This window comes from Ixodes scapularis, unplaced genomic scaffold, assembly GCF_016920785.2.
Source record: "Ixodes scapularis isolate PalLabHiFi unplaced genomic scaffold, ASM1692078v2 PGA_scaffold1__304_contigs__length_218370807, whole genome shotgun sequence".
NCBI classification, from domain to species: Eukaryota; Metazoa; Arthropoda; class Arachnida; order Ixodida; family Ixodidae; genus Ixodes; species Ixodes scapularis.
The window spans coordinates 192,014,233-192,039,148 of record NW_024609846.1 but is presented as its reverse complement, the minus strand read 5'-3'; positions in this window follow the sequence as shown (position 1 = coordinate 192,039,148).

The window sequence follows — 24,916 nt, the reverse complement described above, 5'->3', positions numbered from 1 at the left end:
TCCACCGAGGCATTCGTTTTAAAATTGTGGGAAGAAAAACGTCGCTCTTTAAAACAATAGGAAAGTGGTCACTCCAAAAAGAGTTATTAAGAACCTGCCAAGAAAACAAGACAGTAAAGAAGGTGATGCAATAGATATATCAATAGATGCAAATGAATTGTGAGCCGAACTAAAAAATGTAGGCTTTCTACTATTAAGAAGACATAACTCCAATAGTAAGAACCGTTCAATTACTCTGTTACGAGAATCGAGACGAGCATGGCCCTACATGGGATGATGGGCATTAAAATCACCTAAAATTAAAAAGGGTTGAAGAAGTTGTCCCAGAAGTCCTTGTAGCTCATGGAGATGCAGGGGAACATTAGGAGGCAAATAAATAGAAACAACTGTTATAAGACGGTCTAAAAGAAGACGTACCGCTACGGCTTCCAGTGGGATGCACGGTGGGACCTCGGAGCAGGCAACCCCGCTCTGCACTATCAATGCCACACCCCCAGAAGTGGAATTAACACGATCTTTATGAAAAACTTGATGACGCCTTAAAATCTGTGTATGACGAGCTTGGAGATGAGTTTCTTGTAACGCGAGGGATATAGGCCGAAAATCATCCATAAAATACTGAACGTCATCGGTATTATGTAAAAGACCACGACAGTTCCACTGCATGAAATGCAAATTCTTCATTCATCTAAAAAAAGGTGAAATGTAAAATTAAAAATGAGAGACGCAACCAAAAAATTGAGAGTATTAAATAATGGTTATTTGGGAGGGACCACTCCCTTTTTCCCTTTAGACTTCAAATTCTGCCACTCCATGTCATCCTGGTGGGATGCAAGAGTGGGTGACTCAGAGGTATCATCCATTGCCTCTACTTCTGGAGGCGAGCATTTACTTAAACGTTTTGGCCGGTTCGTTGCACGGGGTGGCATGCCCCCGCCACGACCAGCCAAAGAGGCAGCGGAGGTGCTGGGCAGAGTGTCTTTCAACTCTGCCCCTTGCGGCCCCTTGGGTACTGGGGGAGCGGCACGAGGGTTGTGCCGCTTTTTCGAAGAGGAGGTCCTCTCTGAGGAAGTCGGGCGGGAGTTTCGCCCCCTCTCAGTGGGAGAGGACCGCGATGTGCGGACAGGTACGGCATTTGCCGGCCTGTCTGGAACCTGTCTGGAACCAGCGAAAAGGCCCGTGCACTCCCTCCAGGAGGAGGGGGGCACTGCTGCCCCAGCTGGGGGATCGGGGCCCTGAGGGCTGCCTCCAGAACCTCTGGTGAGGCCTAGGTAGCTCTTGATTCCGAACGTGGCGCAAGACCCCTGCGCGCCACGTCGGCGTAGGATCCCTTTGACATAAAGGAATACCGTTTCTTAGCTTCGATATAACTGATGTTTCCTTTGACTTTGTTAGGAATGGTTTGTTTTTCTTGCTTCCATATGGAACAGCCGCGATAATAAGTAGGGTGTGGTCCATCGCAATTAATGCACTGGGCAACATTCTAACAAATGTCAAATACATGATCTTGACTGCCACACTTTGCACATGTCTCCTTCCCTCGACAGCTGCGTGTTCCGTGGCCAAAACGCTGGCAACGGAAGCACCGCTGGGGGTTGGGGACGTAAGGGCGGATGTAACAGTTCAGGTATCCAGCCTTGATTATTTCTGGCAGTGTATGCCCCTCAAAAGTAAGAATGACATGTTTTCAAAGGATTTCTTGACCATTTTTCCTAAACATAATGCGTTTTACTGCAACAACACGGGCTCCTTGGAGTCCCTCGAGGAGTTCTTAATCACTAGTGTACAAGAAGCCGTCCTCGGAGAGGACTCCGCGGATGGTGTTAAGTGTGCGATGAGGGCTCACCGACACTTTCACTTCAACGATGGTGCTCAGCTTGAGAAGTGCTTCGCTCTGCTTTTTGTTGTTTACCTCCACTAGGAGGTCTCCAGAGTGGAGGTTTTTAGCCTCGTAGGAAAACCCTACAAGGTGTTTAAGTACTTTCGCTACAACAAATGGTGATAGCTTTGACATTGGTTTCTGTTCATTGAGAGAATGAAGAACAAAAAACTTCGTAAAACTTTCTATCTCAGGTTTTTTTTCGATGGTCTTGTGTACAGGAAAGGGTCTTTTAAGGGCATGCCCAAACGGGGTTTGGAAGAGAGGGGCGCCATAAGAGGGCAAGGAGTGTTCGGAATCTGTGGTGCGCCGCACACCATGGAGCTCAACGAAGGAATAGATAGCACCCCATCACAAATATGGCTTTGCTGGAAGCATTACTCTATTAGCACTACCCAGAAAATATAACCAAGTGTGGATCTAGACGAGAGTATCTGTCACCACCCATGGTTAGCCCTTGCCGCCATAGGAGTTGAAAAAGGAAGGAAGCGAAATGAGAAGAGTTAAAAGGAGAATACAAGAGTGAAAGAAAGAAGGGGATAGAAGAAGTGGCGACTAGATAATCATCCTGGCCGAGCCTTACCAGGACTCCCGTCTATGAGAAGCGGGGGCCAAAGTGGTGTATTGCCTCACCCGGGGGGCCCCGAAGGGTCCAAACCTACCCCGGGCTCGGCTCAACCACCAGGATGCCCTTTTCCCCGGACACGGGAAAGCCACGCACAGCCAGACGTGGGCGGGCGAACACGCATGGCTCGGGGTTCGTGGAGACGCCACTCTCCGAACACCTGCTTTCACAGGTGCCTCCTGCGGGGCTTCAAATTTGCGTCACCGCGATGTTGGGAACATTGTTTTTTCAACCTCCTCCCGAATGCGATTTGTTTTACGAATATAATGAAGCACCTTGCAAAAGTAAGGTCTGTCCAGTTGTGTGCACAGGTTTCGCTACCTCATATAAAAATTTAATTGAAAACAAATAAAAAAAGGCATGACACCACCATGACCGTCTTTATCTGAGCACGCCCTGTAGTAGTTATCGCTGATTTTGCAGGTGGCGATGTAGGGGGTCCGTCGACGATGTCGCCAAATCTTCGAAAAAGATCCCCGCCGCCCTGGGAAATCAAGCCATTGTCCGCTGCGTGCGAACCGGGGGCTTTGCCAGTGAGCTAAGCCACACCGTTAAACACCCTGCCCATACGAGGTTTTTGTAGTACCCGAATGCAACTGGACGCGCTCTTTGAGAAAGAAAAATAAATAAATAAATAGATAAGAATTGCCAAAAACAAAATGTGTTGTTGCACTGGCAATGCCAGGGGCTCGTGTCGGCAACGCGCATTCAATGACTTCGGAACAAAAAAGAAAACAAAGCGTTCCGAAAAAGGTATGGTTAGGCATACATTGTTTCGAACGCTTTTGTTCACACACCCCGAGCTGCCCGAACGCGACGCCAATGCTCAACGACTTCGCTGTCACTTGTCGCAGCTATTGTTATGACTGTAATGTAACTGAACACAGGACTGCTTAATTTTTTTTTCTGGAGCTTGTGGGAGGCCATTTTTAGGCATGAGCTCCTAGCATTGAAAGTGCTACAACTGCATTCAGTTATCGGCTATATCTTTACCAAGTTTTCCAGAAAGCGTGTGCAGTGTGATCAGGTTCTACACAAACCTTCAACGTTAAGGGGGTTGTTAACGCTGTGGCATATCTCTCTGGTAACAACTCCGTTTTGAACTCAGCGGAACCAGGTGCGATTGTCGTCGCGTGTGTCGGGCGATATGTTTCGAGGATTTGACAACATCGAAGACGGACTCCCTACGCCCTACTACGCCAACTGCAACACGCACAACGGCAGTCATTTCCGGTGGTGGGAAGAACCCATACCAGCTATAGACGTAAAATATCGCAAAGACGACGAAATGAAAGTGGCGCGAACGACCTTTTAGCAGCGGGCACAATGCGCTGGCCCGGCCTTGATAGATTTCTTTTTTTCTCTATTCTGTCGTACTGTCCTCCGCTTTCTGCTACATACATTAATATCATAATTGTATCGAGGTGTTTCAGGGAATATTTCCAACCACTTTTTACCAATAAAGTGGTAGAGAAAAGAAAGGAACTCTTAATGAAGTAAACTGTCAGATACAACGAACGTTAGAGAGAGCACAAGCATAATAATTAGCTCAATATTTAAATACACTTAATAACACACTTTTTAAGCCGTGCACATAAACGTATGGTGTTACTTCTACACTGCTGAGACTTATTGAAAATCCCTATATTAGTCGATATTAGGAGAATCTTTAAAACGAGAGACCATCTCAAGCGTGGGCATGCGCTAATTTTTCACATCTACAGCAGACACAAATCTGGCAATGTGGAAACGCGGATAATAAAATTATCATTCGTGTTTTCGAGGAAATATGTCACACACGCGTTTTCGGGTAGGCCACTATTCCCAAAAACTGTACGGAAAAACCACGTGGTCCTTGAGACAAAGACGTCCTTGCCATGTTTCTATACTCTATCTCAGGAGTCGTGCGCAACAAAGGCAAAGGCGTTGGCACGGGCAGCTGGCTTTCAGACGTGCTTTCTTTTCACGAGGGCTCGTGAAAGGATACGAAATATAAAAGTGAGGCCCCCGCTCCTGTGCTTTTGCCTCTGGTCATGAGATGCAGTCTAGCCTGTCATGAATGATTTGAGAATTTGAGTTTCTCGTATTAAGCTACAGTTTTCTCTTATATGCAGCAGTTTCTACTTTTGAGGAGTTTTAGGACATATTCTATTAGCATCCGATTCAATTAACCGCAAGCTCAGTTGATGGGCGGGACAGTTGGGCGCGAAACGTGGAACTGTCACGTCCGCCAAAACGGTCTTCGCGGCATTTCTCGAAACCATTAGCGACTTTTAGTAGACCGTATTTCCCGCTCCGCTGAGCCCCTCCGCTACCCGGAACTCTACAGCCAAGGCCATTGTCGCGCAGGCGCAGTGGCGATTCCGCGCTCCGCTCTGCACAGCGGCTGCACGAAAACGATCTACTAAAACTCCCTATTATACCTGTCCGTATAGATGCGCCATCTGGTATCCGCTGTTGCACGGTATGACTTAGCTTAGAGGGCGATGTGTGCCGTCGAAGCCAAATCAATGCCGCGTGAGGGTCACGTAATTTTCGGTAGGGACGCAGCGATGCTTAAGGGGAGTGTAGTCACGTGATTGGGTTACAACGCTGGATCGCTTGACTTGTAGCGTCTGTTGCGCTCCCCCGTACCCTGGACTAGGCGTCGTGCAAGTGAGGGCGAGGAGGAGAAAACAGCGCACGGGAACGTCCGAACGCCGATCTGTGATTGGAATTTGCTGGTAGAATTAAATCTGCACTGCACTCGTCGAACGTGTTCAAATGCCAAAGCCAAACGCCGAACACCGGTGTCCCGCGTTCTACCCTGTGTGACGAGTGCAGTGGAAGAAAGGGCAGCCAGCTTCAGGCCTACCCACTAATCTCTCCAATAAAAGCTCGGCGTTCTGACATCCCCCCGCGTTCTTCGCCTTCTCCTCTCCTTCACTTTCTCGGCGCGTACGAGACGACATGGAACTCTCCAGTGGTGCGGCAAATTTGAGCGGGATTAGTGTTAATGAGTGAAAACATCGCACTTCTAGAGGCATGCCAGTCGCTCAACGAGTAATTTACGCAGAAAAGCATATGCCTCTGATACTTACAAGGAGGTGGCGTCGTTGTAGTCGGTAGTGTTGTTGTTGTTGTAGGCTTTGCCGTTGTCGTTGTCTTTGCCGTTGTTGTTGTTGTAGTCGTTATTCTTGTTGTTGTAGGCTTTGCCGTTGTTGTTGTCGTTGTCTTTGCCGTTGTCGTTGTTGTAGTCGTTACTCTTGTTGTTGTTGTAGGCTTTGGCGTCGTTGTTGTTGTTTTCTTTGCCGTTGTCGTAGTCGTTGCCGTTGTTGTTGGCTTTGCTGTGGTTGTTTTTGTTGCCTTTGTCGTTGTCGTTGTTGTACTCGCTGCCACTGTTGATGTTCTAGGCTTTGGCGTTGTCGTTGTTGTATTCTTTGTCGTTGCTGTATTCTTTGTCGTTGTCTTTGGAGTTCTTACTGTTAACCACGAACATTGACCTGCAAATTTAAGGGAGCCACTCTCACTCGTGCTGTCGCCTACTTCAGGGGCTGTCAAGCGTTCGAACTTGTAAAGAACAGATAACTACACACGCACACACCTGCCACTGCGCTCCGTGAAACTTCAACTGTTTGTAACCAATCGCTTCATACTAAACAATCCCTACGAGAGAGTTTCAATTGTATGGACATTCTATATTTAAAAAAATACTACTAAGTGACTACCAGATACGAACCGTAGACGCGCACTAAATTGAGTAAAATCATAAAAAAGTCTGTAGTTGACGTACAAAATTAATTCGGGCATTTTGAAAATACTGCTGTTCCGCCGCCCTTAACGCCGCATTCACACTGGCGGTTCAACTCCATTCGCAGAGCGGTCAAGAATACTTGTAAAAGCTTGGTCTGCTGGGCAAGTTGGTAATGGACATTCATATTAAAAATAGCGCAAAAGAGACGGGACAAAAAGACGAAGAAGCACACAGGACAAACGCTAACTGGCAACTAAACTTTATTGAAAGCTTCCAACTTTGCTATCGCCATGCACGCGCTTAGTCTCGTTCAACAGAGACAGGGCGTAGCGCCAAATCCGCACAATCATACCGCCCACCGCCTGTTCCAAAAAGTCAGCAAAACAGCTACATTACCCCGCCGCACAATCCGAACGAGAAGAGAATAGAAAAAACGCCGCGTTAATATTGTCAAGTTAGATAGTGTTAATGAAATGGTACTCTTTCTGCTGCATATACACCGATGCGACGCTTATGCAAACGTCTTTGTCACAATCACGTATTTTCGCTGCCTCCAGCAACTCACGTTCCCTCCTTCCTTTGTTTCGTCCCTCCACCTTCGCACCGTCCAGCTTGGGGGAACAACCACAAGTTCTACAATGCCCCGGTAAGTGGGAACCGTAATTGTTGCCAAGAGAAGCCGCATGCTCTCGAAGTCGATCATTTAAGCAACGTCCCGTCTGCCCTATGCCGTGGAGCGAGTGCTGGAAAGAGGACCAAAGTTTAGTCTTGAAACTTCTGCAGACAAACTCGAACTCTTGGCAGCTGTCCACAGGATTGCGGACAAGGCTCCCACAGAGGAAAAGGAGCGGTGTGTTTCGGAAGGAGTGGAGTCGTTGCAGAGGAGCTACGTAGGTGGCAAAGACAACCGGTCGGTTCTCCGGACGATTGTCCGGCACTTCCACGACTCGGACCTTTCGCTTCTGTTGTCTGACAAAGAAGGAAACTTCACAGTACTCCCAAACAATTTATTTGGTGAGAAAGCTATGCTGGCCATCAACAAGAACTTCAAACTAGCAGACACACGACCGGCTAGGGCAAAAACTAGGGCGGTCAAGATGCTGGAGGAGTTGAACCTCGAGGCTTTGGCGAAGCGTGCAAGAAATTCCAAACTGGATGTCCTGAAGATGTTCTTTGCGGCGAAGACCCACAAAGTTGAGTGCCCTTTCAGAGCCATCGTCACAGAGAGAGACAGCTGGCAGGCCCAGGTGAGCAGGTTTCTGCAGCTGCACCTGAGTAACCTCATCCCAGAAGGCCCTTACAAGGTGAACAGTTCGGACCACCTCATCGACGTACTACGGGAGGGCCTATCTGGAGTCAACAACGCCTTCCCCTTGCACGTTGAGGAATTGTTTTATTCGGTTCCACACGACGAACTTCTAGTTGCTGTTCGGGAACTGATTGAAACATCGGGCGTTCTTGCGTTTCAAAACGCGTGTGGGGTTACGGTTGATGCATTCCTGGAAGTGTTGGACTGCTACCTAAACTCAACGCTTGTTTGCTTTGAGGACAAGGTGTATGTGCAGAGGCGTGGCATTTGTATCGGGTCTAGTGTGGCGCCTGTACTATGTGAGATTTTTCTTGCCAAGTTTGACCGCTCGGTTTTGCATGAGTTGGTTGACATCCCCGTTGTGAAGGTTTGTAGGTACGTCGACGATTTTATTATTTTTGTTAGTGTTCCTGCAGAGCAAAGCCTGGTCTCTTTAGTCGAGACTACTATGGAAGTTTTTAGCAAATCTTCTAAGCATTTACATTTCACCTACGAACTTCCGTTGGAAGGTTTTTTACAGTTTTTAGATGTCCGGTTGTCTTTTAACTCCCTTGACCATGTGTGCTGGATGTACAGGCCACGCACAAAAAAGGCCCTTTTAGCCTTTGACTCAGCCCACTCTAAATTGATAAAGAGGGGCATCGCATCGCTCTGCCTCCGGTCGGCTCTGTTGAAGTCCTGTCCGCATGTAGTTAGTGAAAGTTTTGACCTCCAGACACTTCGCTTGGAACACTCCGGGTTTCCCTCGGTTTTAATACAGGGAGTTGCGGAATCCCTTCTAAAGAAGTTGAAATGCTCTTCCGTTGTACCTAAGAGGAAACCAAAGAATTTTGCAGTGCTACCTTATATTCATCAGGTGTCGCACAATCTGAAAAGGATAGCATCAAAGTTCGACGTGGACGTTGTCTTCACTGCCCCGTGCAGATTGTCAAAATTGTGCGCTATGGTGAGCGGGCCGAAAGTGAAGAAACCTGTTTCTAGCAAGAAACACGTGACAAAGTTTGTACCTTGTGCCACTGAGGTGGTTTACAGGATTCCTCTAACGTGTGGCCGTGTTTACATAGGGCAGACGGGACGTTGCTTAAATGATCGACTTCGAGAGCATGCGGCTTCTCTTGGCAACAATTACGGTTCCCACTTACCGGGGCATTGTAGAACTTGTGGTTGTTCCCCCAAGCTGGACGGTGCGAAGGTGGAGGGTCGAAACAAAGGAAGGAGGGAACGTGAGTTGCTGGAGGCAGCGAAAATACGTGATTGTGACAAAGACGTTTGCATAAGCGTCGCATCGGTGTATATGCAGCAGAAAGAGTACCATTTCATTAACACTATCTAACTTGACAATATTAACGCGGCGTTTTTTCTATTCTCTTCTCGTTCGGATTGTGCAGCGGGGTGATGTAGCTGTTTTGCTGACTTTTTGGAACAGGCGGTGGGCGGTATGATTGTGCGGATTTGGCGCTACGCCCTGTCTCTGTTGATCGAGACTAAGCGCGTGCATGGCGATAGCAAAGTTGGAAGCTTTCAATAAAGTTTAGTTGCCAGTTAGCGTTTGTCCTGTGTGCTTCTTCGTCTTTTTGTCCCGTCTCTTTTGCGCTATTTTTAATATGAAGGTCAAGAATACGGTTGCTTGACATCCGGTTCAATGTCAGGGGCGTTTAACAATAAAAACGAGCGGATCCATTTTGCGGTTGCAATTTTAACGCCAGTGTGAGTGCACCTTAAGTAAGTTGTCGCGTCTAAGGGCCTCTTAAAAAACAAAAAAAAAAAAACAATGCATATCAATGTAGCAAGTAAACCTTAGCAGGCATATTTATGCTCGTGCAGAATAACCAGTCAGGTGAAGCAGTATAATTCGCATGGTAAGCTAAAACCCCTGTTATACACCTGTTACACGGGCCGTTTCAACGATCATTGAGCCAACGATCATTGGCGCTTCCCATCTATCCTTGAGCAAAACTAAGTGAACCGGTACTACACAAAACATAGGCGTAACAAACCCAATTTTGATGCCAGTTGAAAGAAGAAGCTAAACCAAAACACATGCCGAAATGCCATTTTAGGAAGTGATGCGAATGAATTATCTGCACACTTTACTACAATATAAAAGCTTACCACAAAATATAGTAATTTTTCTTTTATTTTTAGAATAAAAAAATAGTAATCAGGAGGTTTCACAAGAATTCAAGCAACAGAACCCGAGTCTTGTCGGCACCGATATCACAATGGCCGCGTTCGCCGAGGGTGGGCTTCAACGACCTGCCGTGATCGTTTGAACGGCAGCCCTGGCCCCAAATCATACCTGTTTTGAGAATATTTGGTGCTACGATACTTCTTAGATTTGCCTCCCCTAATCTTTCGCAATAGTAACTGCAACGCTGGCGCAGGCCATTGGCGGGGTGGACACCTGCGTCTCTGCATTATTGGGGCGAATGCCTATCAGTTAACTGGGTTACACCAGCTTAATTGAACTCAAAGTTAGTTGAACTCAATGATTGCTGGCGGCTTGATGGCGGTTGACGCTTCCGTATAATACCGCTCGATCGCCACTGAGTCAATAGTCGTTGGCTCAATAATCGTTGAAACGCCCCATGTAATACCCCTGTATGTGTTCCTGATACGCGGGCCGTTCCAACAATCACTGAGCCAACAACTATTGACTATAACCCGATCGAGCAGTGTTACACGGCAGCTCCAACTGCCATCAAGACGCTAAAGATCGTTGTGTCTACTGAGCTGGCCTACCTCAGTTTACTGATGAAGCTTCGCCCCAATAGAGATAAAGATGGCGGCTCCCGCAGAAATTCTACCAACGGCCAGCGCCAGCGAAAAACACACTATTGCGGAAGATTGGGGGAGGTATCTAGAAAGTACCGTAGCAGCAATGGTTGTCGCAAGAGGTATGATTCCGGGGTAGAGCTGCCGCTAAAACGACCACGGCACTTCGCCGAAGTCCATGCTCGGCGAACGCGGTTATTGTGATGTCGGCACCGATAAGACTCTGGTTATGTCTATGTTGCTTGAATTTCTGTGAAATTTTCGATTATCATTTCTTTGCACCAAAGGTTAATAAGCTGTTCAACATAGTTGGTGTTAAACGTAGGCTGTGAAAGAAAAGTGCGCATATAATTCATTTGCATCACTTTTAGAAAGGTGATATGAGTTCAGATTTTTACGATTAGGATTCAACTGGGATTTAAAGTTGGGGTTGCTAGTCTTATCTACCGTGTAACACCGGACAGCTTAGTCTTGCTCAATGGCAGTTGGGAGATGCCAACGATTGTTCGCTCAATTATCTTTGAAGCGCCCTGTTGTTACTTTTGGCCCGAGGCGAGTGTCTATTGACCCACCAACCGACCTGCCTAGTATGGTCGCCGAGTGCCCCCTAATTAAAGGAGGGTGAGCTGAGGTAAGGACAGCGGATTACCAGGTTAAGCTTTAGAAAGACGGCGCCAACTGCTGTATTCAGTCCTTAATTGCAAAGAGCGGGGCAAGTTCGTCTTCGTCGAAGGAGGAAGTGCTCCCGGTGTGAAGTTCCGTGACCTTTCTTGGGCGGGGGATAACAGTTCAGATAATCCTCTGCCGCCACTCGCCAATTATGCGGCGAAACTCTTTCGGGAGCCAGAATGCCGCCTGATGAAGGGAGCCGTTAGGATCAACGGGCCGACAGCGGACCCATTGTCGCCGCTCCTCGACCCACCCTCCCGACCTCAAGTGCCAATGTGCCTAGGCGAAATAACTTGAAAAACGCCTGCCACGCAATTGTGTGGGTGTGTGTTGTGCGTGCTCGAAAGGATAAACATGGGTAAAGCCAAGCCATGTGACGTTCCTTAGAATCTCGGCCACCATTAGCTGCCAACACTGGGGTACAAACCACACCTCCTAAATAACAAAGCCGTGTGGTGCTGATAGAGATATCGTTATCAGCGAATGTCAACGCTGGGCAAAATTGGGCACGACGATTCCATCAACGTGCGGCTCAAACTTTACTCGACGCCGAGCGCTGAAGCAGAACTCAAAACAAGGGGTCGCAAACGTGCTCTCTGATTTTGTACATCATGTAAATAAACCCTGTTTATTTCGAGAGAGACCCGTCTCGTCATCGTTCCATTTAGAATATACTCCGGCGCCTGGTTCGAGTCGGCCCTACACCGCCAAGGACACCGCTTGGTGGAAGCACCGTGTAATAGGGGCATAACTACCCTCCGGTGCCATAAAATTCGGCACTCTTTCAGAGGCAAAGTATGGAGATAGCTTTTTGTCGCATATTGTAGAAGATACATACTGCGTTATGGTTGATGAGTACAAGAACGCCAGTCAGTGGATGTAAATTGAGTGATGGTAGCGTACTTTCTTTTTCAGTATAAAATTTAACACAAAATCATTTTTTCAGGAGCGGATATTATACGTAAAACGTTATGCTGAAGGTGAAAAGAAATTTATCCTGAACACGACAACACTAAAAAAGCATAGCCCATAGCAGTCAATACACGAGCATATACAAGCCCTGCATAGTTATAGTTAATCATACCTTACCACAATTAACCGTGTTTAAAAGTTGGCGCAGCGGCGACCGCACCTGCCCTTATTTTAGATGATTTGAAACACTAGAAATTATTTTCCTCACCAATGCTTACTTTTACATCCATATAGCTTCGCATTTAAAACTAGTAAAAGAAATGTACCTGAGATACTGAAAGTGAGGAGATCTCCTTTATAGTACTAAACAAGACACACAGAAAAGTGGAACATCTCATTTTGCTTTGAATTTTATAGTCATCAATTTGTTAGCCTAGCCTTTCATTCTTACTAAATGTATTGACAACTAGGACATAACGCCACAATTATTTTCCTAATAATCACTCGTAGTGTTATTGTTTACAATATATAATTAAGTACGGTCTTATTATGTGCTTAATCGCTACCTAAATCGCATTTTTTTTCTATCAACTGTAATCATAATTTATGGATTAAGTAAACTGTTAATTGCTTAAATTTTTTTGGCCTTTTGATGTATATTTAAACTCTTTCGTGCTTTTAGTTTTAGATTCCTTGAAGGTATATTTTATGTTCGCATGCCTTTGCTTTTATCGTGACTTACAAACTTGCTACATTAGTGCATATTGCACCTTTTGAAATATATGTTTGAAGTCTACTATATTTATTGTTGTAATTGAGTACGTATGCCCTATATTTACGGGGTATCTGCTCGGCTTGCACCAACCTGCCAACAAAAAGGGTAGAGACATTGTCAAGTAGCAGCGGTGATTTTTTCTCCGCTTCCTACTTCGGTCTTGAACATAGAGGTTTCAAATAAAGAGAGTCGGAGCACAGACTGTGCGATCCTCAACCCGACATCACAGCTCGGCGTCACAAGGAAGATATAGAACTAAGTCTAACTCGCGTTAGCTTGCGCTAGCACGTGAACATCCACGCGCGCAGTTCAACAATGACGAGTCCACGTAATTTTACAATGTAACGGGTTCCATCTTAACGCACCAATAGATAGCCGAGCGGGTCTACTAAGTCTCCACTTCGCATAAAAACCAATAGATAGCATAGCGAGAGCGATAAACCTCCTGCTCTTGCAATGAAACATCATGTGATATACCTGACGTCTCCACCCGCAGCGTGACACATATCTGCCTTCAGTTCAGATTTTCAAAATCACTCAAGTCTCCCCGTGACAAAATACAACAAATATGATGGACGCGTAGTTTATACAAGACACAGTGTATGCTTCCAGGGTGTACAATACGAGATGATGGTATCAATCAGACTGCGTGAAAGACGCACAATCACGGCGTTCCTCATCTTCCTGCACGTGTTCTATTATCGCTGAACCAGTCTTAAGCAAAAAGGCCTGGTGAGTTGCCCTTTTAACCCTGCTTGATTGTTCCCGTTACCTCGACTGCGTCTAAGTTGATGTTGAAACGAGGTATAGCATGATCTCGACATGTATTTTCTTTTTCCTACGGCATTCGACTTAGAAACATGTACCCCAGATTGATGATCCGCATGTGCCAAATCTCCCGCTGCTCTGCGAGCTTACCTTCCCTATTTATTACCTTACAATTTATTCCTTACAAATGTGTCAAAGAAAAAGCATCCTGTGCTTCAGTAGCAAGCGGTCTAAAAGTTCCGTTGCAAAAGCAGGGGTCATGGGCTGAATTTGCTGTCCTCCCTACATGCTTAAGGCAAAGGGGGCACCTTCCCGTATTCATCCAATCCCACTAACGCAGACTTGTATTGCAATTGGCCTCATGGAGATGAAGAGGCGCAACCTGGCGGCCTCTTCACCAGACATAAGAGCAAGGATCACGTGACCGCTTTTGCGCTTCGTTGGTAGCATGCAGGTTCAGGTGTATCGTTCACAATTCATGTTTGACTCGCTAAATTGAACGAGAGCTCAGGGTTGACTTTTACCTAATACATTCGTTGTACTTCTCGTCAAAATTAAACTCAAGCAGCGCGACAACAGTGTCTTCGCGGCCTACAGAACTGGACACAGTGACCCAGCTGAGACACTTGTCTGTCATACCTTTCTTCAAGGTGTGTTCAAGGTATATAACTTCTAGTTTCATTGCCACTATAGATGTTTCAACATAATGATTGACCCAGTTTCTCGCTATCATACAGACTGCGACCAGATCGGTTGTCGTCGTGGCTTCGGGGGCTTGTCAAGTGACCATACATAGACTCTGGGATTGCATAAATTTCCGGGCAAGTTTTTTTTTATTTCTTTTTCAGTCTGTTGGAAACAGACAGAGCAAGTAGAACCCAATCGCGAATCTGGTCGAGCAGGCGTTGAACTTGGAATTCCAACCGCCGGTTTATTTCGAACTTTGCTGGCGTGGTTTTAAAGACACACGAAAAATGAAGTGCATGTACCACATTATGCGAGGGCAATCCATAGCGTGTGTATTTGAGCTTTGTGTTAAAGTAAGCAACAAATAGAATTGACGAGTGCGTCATTGCAACGTGAACGCCCTTCACTACCGCACAACAATCCAGAAATGACAAGGGGCTCAGCCTCTAACCGGAAGATATAGGTTAAGATTTGAACTATTCATAAGACCGAAATCCACTTTAAAAAATCGTTGCGGGAATTTATTTATTTTACGAGGCCGCTGGTAGTAGGCAGCGAGTGAAAAGCGCCTTGCTAGGCCTTCCTCCCTATACTTGACCGGACGCTGAAGATGTTTGGATTGCTTTCGTTTGCTCAGGAAGCTGTCAATCGAGCGAACTTCATCGAGAATCGTAGTTTCTAGTACGTATTTCCTTTTGTTTGCTGCCAGAAGTCCAAAAGCGCACAAAGAGCAGGTAGAAGCATGTTCGATTTTCTTCACGGCAAAGTATTCCATAGGCATTGCGGACCATGAAGCTATCGGACGATTCGATCGTAACTTACACACAACTTCCAATCCTCCCGCTTGGCGCATTCGGGTTTGTTCTTAAGCTTTCATCGTACGCACGTTTCGCGTGGCAGCAAAAACGAAATGCACTTGGCCAACAGTTACTGCTGCTAAGCGCTAAAGCACACAACCTAAGCAAAACAAGGAGGAGAAAATACCTGGACTCGTCATGTGATACTGGTCACTATGTCACCAACATACGATCGCAGCGGTCCAATCGGTCCTGCTCGGGGCTAATGACCAAATACGCCCTTATGGGCTGGGACTCTGTTCGTGATCAGAGTCAGTCATCCGGCGAATAAGGCGCGTTCTGTATTGATATCAGGCCAACGCTCATTCGGGCTCTTAAAGTCGCACTAAGTACACTTTTCGTTCGCTTCACTGCTTCGGCTCTGGTCTCCACTCACCGGGTCTCAGCAAGATTGCCCCAGCAATGATTATTCGGATGGTCCTGTCACAAAGAATAAAACAGAATTGTGAATCTTCATTATGCTCAGAAAGACCGGTGAGCGCATAATGGTACTGAGTGGGAACTAACACATCACAGAAATGAACAACTGCCTGTAGGTCACATGACGCAGTCACGTCACGTGACATTGATTTCTTCTTTAAATACTAGGGGAAAGCGACGTCATGTGACATCACTTACCACCAAATTTAGCGGGGCGGTTGACATCACCTGACCTGAGGTCACATAACGTGATCACGCGACATTTATTTTTCTGCGCTTAATTCAGCGGGGAAATTGACACGTGACATTAATTTTCCCGCTAATATTGGCGTGGAATTTAACGTGACGATCCTTTATGTGGCGATTTTTCTAATTGTTTCTCATTAGATCCAGCTCATAAAAGACATTATGCGTTAAAAAATTTATTCATCAAGTTCCTCCTATAATTGCTTAATTTTTTGTACCAAAGAGAGACAATGTAGTTACGACCTGCATATTATGGTAAATTTATTCGATCAATCAAGCTCTGAGTTTTCATCTAAAATTAGGGTAGGTCAAAATCGATACATTTAATCATATAAAAAAACTAACGAAATCCATTCGGTCTAATTAAGCAACTGTTCAGTTTTCCGGCTAATTCTAGGAGAGGAAAAGGGGGGATATTGGCGTCATGTAAACATCTGGCCAAAACGGTTCCCACGCTTCATTTCGAGTGGAAAGTTTTGTCATGTGACCTTCAGGTCCCCAATTTAATTTACCCACTATATTTAACCGTGCAATGGACGCTATGTGACCTCCTGTCACGTACCTATATAGCAATTCAGTTTCGTAGCTAAATTTAGCGGGGAATTCGAAGTCACGTGTCCCATGCACCACTTTATTTTGCTTAAAAATTGGTATGATGTCACATATCCGAATATTCACATTTTCCCGCTCAATACGTTGCGACAATTGATAAAGAGACAGGTTGATCTCCAGTCGCCGAGACGACTGTTCAATGCATTGTAAAGATGCTTAAACTATCACTCCTCCAGTACCCTATGAATTTAGATTTTCTGCATGTTGTGATATGAGAAATCTTCGTCACTTTATTTCCAAGTATTAAAATGTAATACGAAGTATGAGGAATTCTGTCGATTTGGCAACATAAAGGTTATTGGCTGCTATGGCATTTTATTATTTACATTTGATAAACATTTCTACATAAATGTGCGCCTGAGCCATGCAGGGTTAATGGAACAAAATGTTAATTTTAATCTCACTGAATTCGGCGCAAACAAGATCACTAAATAAACTAGGCTTTTATCATATAAAACCGACTTCATCAAAAATGTACTTGTCGTTTTCGCGGTTCACCATTTAGCGCTGGAATGATATACCGTAGGAAACAATTTGCAAGACAGAACAAGAAAAATATTTTTCAATATGGTGCCAGTCTTCAACACTCCAAATGCGATGTGTTTACCTCTATATCGAAAATATGTTTTTTTTTATTTTTTTTAAGAAACGTGAATTAAATTTAAAGGAGAGCTTTCTTCACACTGTACTTATCAGGATCGCCGGGCATTTGATGACGGGATAATCATATTGGAAAGTTCACGAATTAAGTAACAAAAATTAATTAATTAACTTTTTAATTATTGGTTTTTGAGGTGTTGTTGCAACAGCAGTGTTGACGAAAATCACTGCTGGAGGCAAGGCAAATAAATATAATTGGCGAAAAGGTAATGGCTTTTTAGATATTGACGACTAATCTTCGCGTTCTTTTTTTTGTTTTTGTCCAATTTAAAAATGCGCGTAAAAAGAAAAAAAAAAAAAGCGCCACAAGCCTGACCACAATAACGCCAAGAAGGTTGCAGGAAAATTGACGCAGTCACGTCAGTCACCTCGTCACTCGTCTAGTCGGCCCATCCACCAATGACAAGCTGCCGACGTAGTGACGACATACTGGAAACATCTACGCCAGTGTCCCCAGCGTGAATGTGTAGCGATGGTTTAACAAACACATTGAGTTTCTATGACAATAATAAATTGGTACAACATCGAAGTTAACTCGCACAAATGGAACGAAAAAATGTTTCTTTTAATGAACAGGAAAGCTCACTTCCACGTCAAAAAGTCTTAAAAATCCGTTTTCAAAAAAATATGTACATAGTACCGAAAGACAGTCAGGCTGACACGTGTCCAAACGAAGCTCTTGTTGTCTCTTTGAGCCACATTAACAGTTTTAAACTGAAAGGCTAGAAATGACTAGTATCACGTTGATGTTTTTATACTACCGTACAGTGAATCAGAGTGACATCTTGACCGCACATGTCTCAAACGGCGTGCTTCAAGTGGGCATCAAGTTTATTTGAGTACAATTGCTTTAAAATGTTCTGCACAAAGCTTAAAGCAGGAAACAAGGCATTTTAGTCGTCGTTTCTTTCAACATACGATTGAACGGATGTCAAGAAGAAGTAATATCTCAGATATATGACTTTCTGCTTAAGCTTGCTATTAAGTAACCGAGTGTTACTTTTAAGATGTGTTAGTTTTGTTTAAATTGACCTCTTCTAGAACACTATTGAAAATGAGTTATAAATATTCTACTTGTGTTTCATGAATGGCGCTTTTATATTGGAGTTGTTTTTGATGATTAACATATTTCAGGTTGTTTGATATATATAAAATGCTTCTCCAATGGCGTTATGTAAATACATTTTGTACACCATAGTCGTTGTAACATCAAAGGATAACAAATTAAGTTGTGCGCATTCTTCAGCTGCTCGGAGTAGTTCTTGCAAAATATGTAGTCGGGGGAAGCACAATGCTTCATGCGACTGAAACCTGTACCTACTGAAAAGAAGTATATTTTATATGTTATTCACCAACGTATATTCTATTTTAGCGCTTAGATGAGTAAGCTTGTACCGTTGAGCGTGAAGTCAATATTTTTAATATGATTTTGAGGGTAATTCATTCAATACTAGTCCTGTTTATTCCAGTCATATTATCTGCATGCTTCTGCGTAAAACATACCCCTGCTATAATGCCCCACGACGATGCAGGTTTCGTTGCGAACAAAATCATTGTGAAATACAACAAAGCTGTTTAATTTAAATAAAATATCTTGCTTGTAGAGTGGGAAACACAATCACTTTCACAATTGGCCGTGAATGTGTGAATGAAGGTAACCTCGGGTGCTCCTTTTTGAACATAGATACATGTTCGCGCGTTTGTGATAGTGGATACTTTAATGAATGGCACCATCCCTATATTTAACCAACGTTACGGGTGTTCTCTATTAACCTTCCGCCGTATAGAAAGGTTAGGAAACTAAAAGATAGCTCAAAAAATATTTGAAACTGTCATCTCGTCAACGACTCGTATCGAACCTTGCGTTACGCTCCTTTAGAAATGCCACCAATATCAACTTGCTTGAAATAAATAAGACGAAGCAAAAAACATGAACATAGAAGTCAGCTTACTCGTGAGATACGTTTCGGTTTCCTCGCCTGAAAGAAAAAAATTTAGGAGAAAATGAAAAACACAAAGATGCTGTTAGGAAAAATAAACACATTCGAGCATCATGGATAAAGATACCCTGAAACAATTTTCCTAAACTGAACCTGCGACGCTATTTTGACCTACTCAAACGAAACCGACTGAAAGTATTTTAGCTCTACTCTTCCCGTAGTTCAATTTAATATTTAGAAATATATGCACAGTTCCCACGGACGGCACAGCCGGAGCTTATGGGGTATGCCAGCGACATCACCCAGTACTGACATAGTTTCGGCTTCGGGATCGGCGCCGGCAACGTTGGCCGCAGCTGGGTTGGCTGCGTCGCTACGGCATTCGCTGCGCACAGAGTGCACGTTTCTTTCTTCTGGTGTAGGGTCGCGGTCGCAGCGGTAAAGTAATGCCGATGTGCGCGATGTTCAACTGCCGAAGCAGAAGCCATTGTCCTCTGCACAGCAGAGTAACACAGAGCCAAATGAAGGGCTGGACCGGTGCTGAAAATCATAACGCAACAGTGTCAGCGTACAAGGCTGCTGTCCGAGAAACGCCAAAGCCTCTGTTCTGCTCGCATACGTCGGAAGGACCTTAAGAACCAGGCGTCACGCTGCAGGGATTTTCTTTTACCTTTCTCGCAGCGTGTCTGCAATTGTGTAGTTCTTGTAGAACGCTTGTGTCGATGGAGTTGCGGCGGCGGCGCCAAGTTTACTCAGCTAACATGCCGACAATTCAGATGCGACAACTACGGGCACTTCTCTTCGCTTGCAGGCAAACCTTCGGCTCTTCGGCTGTTATAAAGACGCTTGTTTTATTGCCTGTGAACTCACCTCGCTCAGCACGACTATGCGCTTCGATCGGATAGGCATCGCCGTCAGACTCTTTAGCCATCTACTCGTGGAATAGTTATAGCCATCCAGGGCATTGAAGGCCTTCATCTGTTGCAGCGAGGCGTAGTTCGTTGACAAAACCAGGTAATTAATTATGTATTTATGCGTCGAAGCTGGCAGCGCGTCTGCAACTGGAGTGGTGTCCACGCCGACGCGTGGCGTGTAAGATTCGATGCCGTCGCACATCTTCACTCTAGACTGATGCTACGCCCACGAGGGCCCACAATTGCTCTTAGAAACAGGAAGGGTACAACTCATAGCAAATGGCTTTCACCATCGCGTTGTATAAGCGATACCGATTCCGTAGCGAAGTCGCAATCGAGCGGAGCACATGCGGCGACGGCAGGGTCCGCGTATGCGTCTCAGTGCCTGGTAATGGCCGCCAGGCGGGCGGGACTAGAGGAAGCGACGTCACATGAGAACTGTCTATAGAGAAAACGGCAAAAAAACGTGATACGAAAGCAATATTCATACATTTTGCTCGCTCTCTAGTGTGGTGACGTCACGTTGGAGAGAATTCTTTGTTTTTGTCCGGCTGGCGCTAGCTTCTTGAGCATTCATATCTTTCCATGAAACGTGCGACCCGTCGAGAACAGGCTGTACCGTTCCCCCCCCCCCCCCCCATCCCCCTTATTAAATTTAATGTCCCTTTTTAAGCGGCGACGGCGAGGCTTCTCAGCCTCAGACCAACTGAGGCAAGTCGCTAGTGCAAGCTTCTCCTGTACTGCTTAGAATCAATAATTGACATTTTTAACCTATACAGAACGCTGACTCGGGCTTCTCTATCATGCCGTATTGGCGACGTCTGCTACCAAAAGCGTCGTTGTGATCTACCCTAACAATTAGCCAAGCGCCCAGTGTAACGCCTCTAGTGGCAAAGTTTCTGCTTTCATTGACGAAACGGAGAGGAGTGTACGGCTGTCAACTTTTACGGTGCGAGTTTAGGAACAAGATGATTCCAGCTTCCGCAGTGCTTCTTGCACACACCATTCATCTCGTCCTTCGTAAATGATCATACTGGTTGTGACGTCACGCGTATAAATCATAAGAGGGCGCACGAGCAGGACTTTTTTTCGAAAGGCCAGCCTAAATCACGCGTTCGTTGCTGTACGGAGTACCTTGGCTGCGCAAGCAGGCGTCGAGCCCTCGAGACGACAAACGAATATTGAAGGTAGAAAGAGGACGTTGTAGGCAGGAAAACGAAAATACTTCCTGTCATCTTATGCGTAGTGCATGTCCGTCTACTTCTTTCGCAGAGTTTGTGTTGACGTCAGAACGGCGAGCTTCGATTGGCTCAGACTGAAAGGAAAGCGGGTAGGCCTCACATCAAGCTGCCGCGAGGTCTACTCGCTATCTCTCATTCAGAGTCAATGAGAGCTCGGCATTTTGACGTCACGACAACCTCTGCAATAAAACAAAGGCAGACGAACTAACGCTCTGCATAGGACTGTTGCACTCGGCCAGAAACGGGAGCGCGTCCACAAGACGCGACCACGTAATGTTGCCTTCGACGTCTGCAATGCGCTACCGTAAAGAAGGCGCCCCAGGGATCGATCAGGCACAACTCACGTTCAAATGCTAGCTTCTGTCAGCGTTCGTTCATGCGCGTAAAACTAAATATAAGATAATAAAAGCATATATGTAGAGCACGTGGTCTTTAGCTATGCTGCCACGACTAAAAAAGCTGGATCATGGGAAAGTAGCGCCAAGCTCCCCGTATGGTCGCCATTTTGGCTCGGGAAATAAGCAATTTTTCTTGACCTTACCATTATTGATGTGGCCACCTAAATTTGCTGGTGACGGGTAGCTTTATAGCGACGTTTCTTGTATACCAGGTTTTGCTATTCTCATAGGGGCGAAATAACTTGCATCTTCGTACCACCATGACATGCAGTATCGGTGCTTCGAGGCACTAAAAATGAAGTAACTGTCTTGAAATACGCAAAGGAGAACAGTAAAGTTGTAAGAGATCCGTAGCGATGGACCTGATTGATAAGCTGATTGCATACACAGTGCCAAAGACGCTTATATTGGCGAGGAACAACTTTAGTACGTTGATGCTCCATGATGATCGTGGGGCGACTGGATTAGAACTACCCTCTCGAAACTTCGAAGATTTGAAGGGGCCTAACTGGCGATTGCCATGACAACGGAGACCGATTAGACAATCGCTTTGCGATGTTTTGGACGTCCGTATATTAGTATCAGCTAGTGTTCGGCTAGCAGGCAAGGAAGGCAGTGATGCTACTTTCCCATGATCCAGTCACTTCAGCCAAAACCAGCCGGAATTTCAAATTTGAAGCCGCTATCGTCCGTTTCATGAAACACCGTCAAAGCTAGTAAAGCGAGGACGTGGCTTCATCTATCGTTTCGTTTGCGTGGGTACGCGTGCAAATGATCTGCGTGATCAAACCCCATGCTCGCGCCAACAGCTTGGACAGCGTTGTATGCTATGTTTGAAGCAAAATATTGGCGACGTGCGCGACCAAACACGTCGCTGCCATCAGCATTCGCGACTAAGGCCCCTTTATGTTTCAAAAGTAGTGCAAGGTACGTTGATGCACGACGCACGTGCAACGTGCAGTCTTTGGGAAGATCATGGCGGCACAGCGCAGCACTGAGCTAGATTTCAGACGCCATGAATTTCTCAGAAGTGGCGGGCGGCAAGTGCTTCGAGCATTTCTAAAACAATGAATGGCGGAACTTTTCCCAGGTTAGAAGGACTTTATTCGCGACTGGCCCGACGCTCACCTTGGAGTCTTTATTTGGATTAATTTTGCTTTCATTAAGAGAAATAAGAACGACGGTAGAGTGTCGACTTTGACGGCGTTGCTTTAAGAATGCGATGACTGAATGGTTCTTCGTACTTTATACACACACCATTGAACGTGCAGTTCGCAACTCGTGATAAGTGGACATGAATGCAACTCGTGGCATAACGGCGAGTCCAATCCCGGTCATGACGTCACGAAAAGAAACCATCTGCGGGCGCCACCGAACCATCTTGGCGCTAATAGACAGTGTCGTCTGCGCCACGAGCATCGATACGGCGGCGTTTTAAATAAAAAAAAAAAAAAGGTTTGTAGCATGAATGTACCCTGACTTTTGTAAACCACAATACTTTTTTTTTTTGACTAGTGCCACATTGAAATGGCTTGTCGAAGCGAAAAGAAGATTTTGCTAGTCAGGGACGTTTGAGGCTAAACTTTTCACAACATAGCTGGTAAGTTCTATAACTCGTTCACTGTTGAAACAAAGGTCACTCACTGCAGCTACCTTTTAAGGCCTTTTTGCACTGCGAGATATTCTTAGAAAACCTGCTTGTGAGGCGTCTTACAACTATGTCCGTTCATAAACATGCATTTTCGAATTATTTTTTCAACCACAAGACACATCAATGTTACAAAAAATGAAATTTCGAGTATGTCCTTAGAAAAAGGGCAGTCTCGTGTCACAATCAAGGCATAGAATTATCGCAAGCGCGTGACGTGACAGTCAAGACGGCACTTTTTTTCTTATGGGGATTTCTTTGTTTTATGTAAAGACTCCCATTGCTTGCATGGCCCTCACAGTGTGAAAATTATAGTCACAGACTCAATTAATACGCTCATCGTGTATAGCTTCGACCGATATCACTTCGTCTGCGTAGTTCGACTACTGGGGTGTTATATACTACAGTACATTTAGTTAGGTGTTGATCACGAATCCTTTCTTTTTCAATACCGACACACCCCAAAAATTAACACCTGAGCAAGGACCAAAGAACAAAGACACCCCAAAAATATTGAATCTAAATGCTCTTTGCATTGCTCAGAAGACCGTTTTTATTTTTTCGGGAACCACGTCCCTTAAATAGTTTTTTTTTTTTTTTTCACTTATTGATACCGTAAGGTGCAACGAACATTAGGGTCCAGCCCATATTCCTGTAAGTTGGCAAATCCCTTGCTCGTGTTCCTTTTTACTTCAAGTATTAGCGGATACTGTCACACACAAAAAAAAATTGTCGGACACTGGCAATAGACGCCTAAGAGAACGTAATCGATGGAAAAAAGCAACAAAAAAAAAAAAAAAAACGCATCTCCACGTGGTGAATGATGTTGATTGGGGCGAAGCTCTAGTGGTGCTTGTCTGCGTAGACGCTGACCCGCAGCATGCCAAGCCTTTTGTTGCTTTCATCCATTTCACGCGGCGATCAAGTGCTCAAATACCTATCTAACCGCGTTCCATACACCACATTCTCTTTCTGACATGAATGAAAACGAACGAAAGGCTCGGCATGCTGCGGCTCACCGTCTACGCAGGCAAGCACCGCCAGAGCTTCGCCCCAATCAACATCATTCACCACGTGGAGATGCGGTTGCTTTTTTTTTGCCCTACACGAGCACGGGAGCACGTAAGCTCACGAGCAGGAGCGCGTGCACCCGACGGCGGACGGACATACGGACATGGCTAGGCCCTAAACGGGTATTTACGCCAGGGAGAAATCCCAGGGATTTCTCCCCGGCACGCGCGCATCACGAGATGAAAACGCGAGGCTTTTGCACATCGGAAAGCCTGACGTCTTCGTCGTGGGATGCGCGTGCCGGGAAGAAATTCCCTAAATTTCTCCCTCGTGTGCATACCCCTTAAGGAGCTTCGCTCCTAAAACACCCTCAAGCTTTATAAAATAGATCCCGAAAAGACTCAACTTCATCAAAAACAATGAGGCCAAAATGTACGATCGCTGCGAGATGGCACTACAACAAGACCATGCATTAATGTTGGCTTAGCTTCTAGCCCATCTTAAAGGGACCATGAAGACGAGTTTGAACCTTCCTTTCAAAAACCTGCTTTCCCGCTCTCCAGGCCTGACAGAAAGCTCAATACTTTTAGACAGTCCTACAGAGCCAATATTTCAAGTACAATAAATTAACGAAACCCATACGGACGTTCCCCTTTCTCAGCATAGAACCTCCCTTAAATATAAGGTGACATCAACAGTGACCCGTCGAATTTCGGTAGAATTCAGTGGTCATGAGCGTAGCTGACGCGGTGAGCTGTAGCGGTGCAGAACTACAGTGTCCTAGAGAGTTGTAGTAGCAAGAGCGGCTGCCGCCGCGTGAAGATTTTGCGCGTAGAC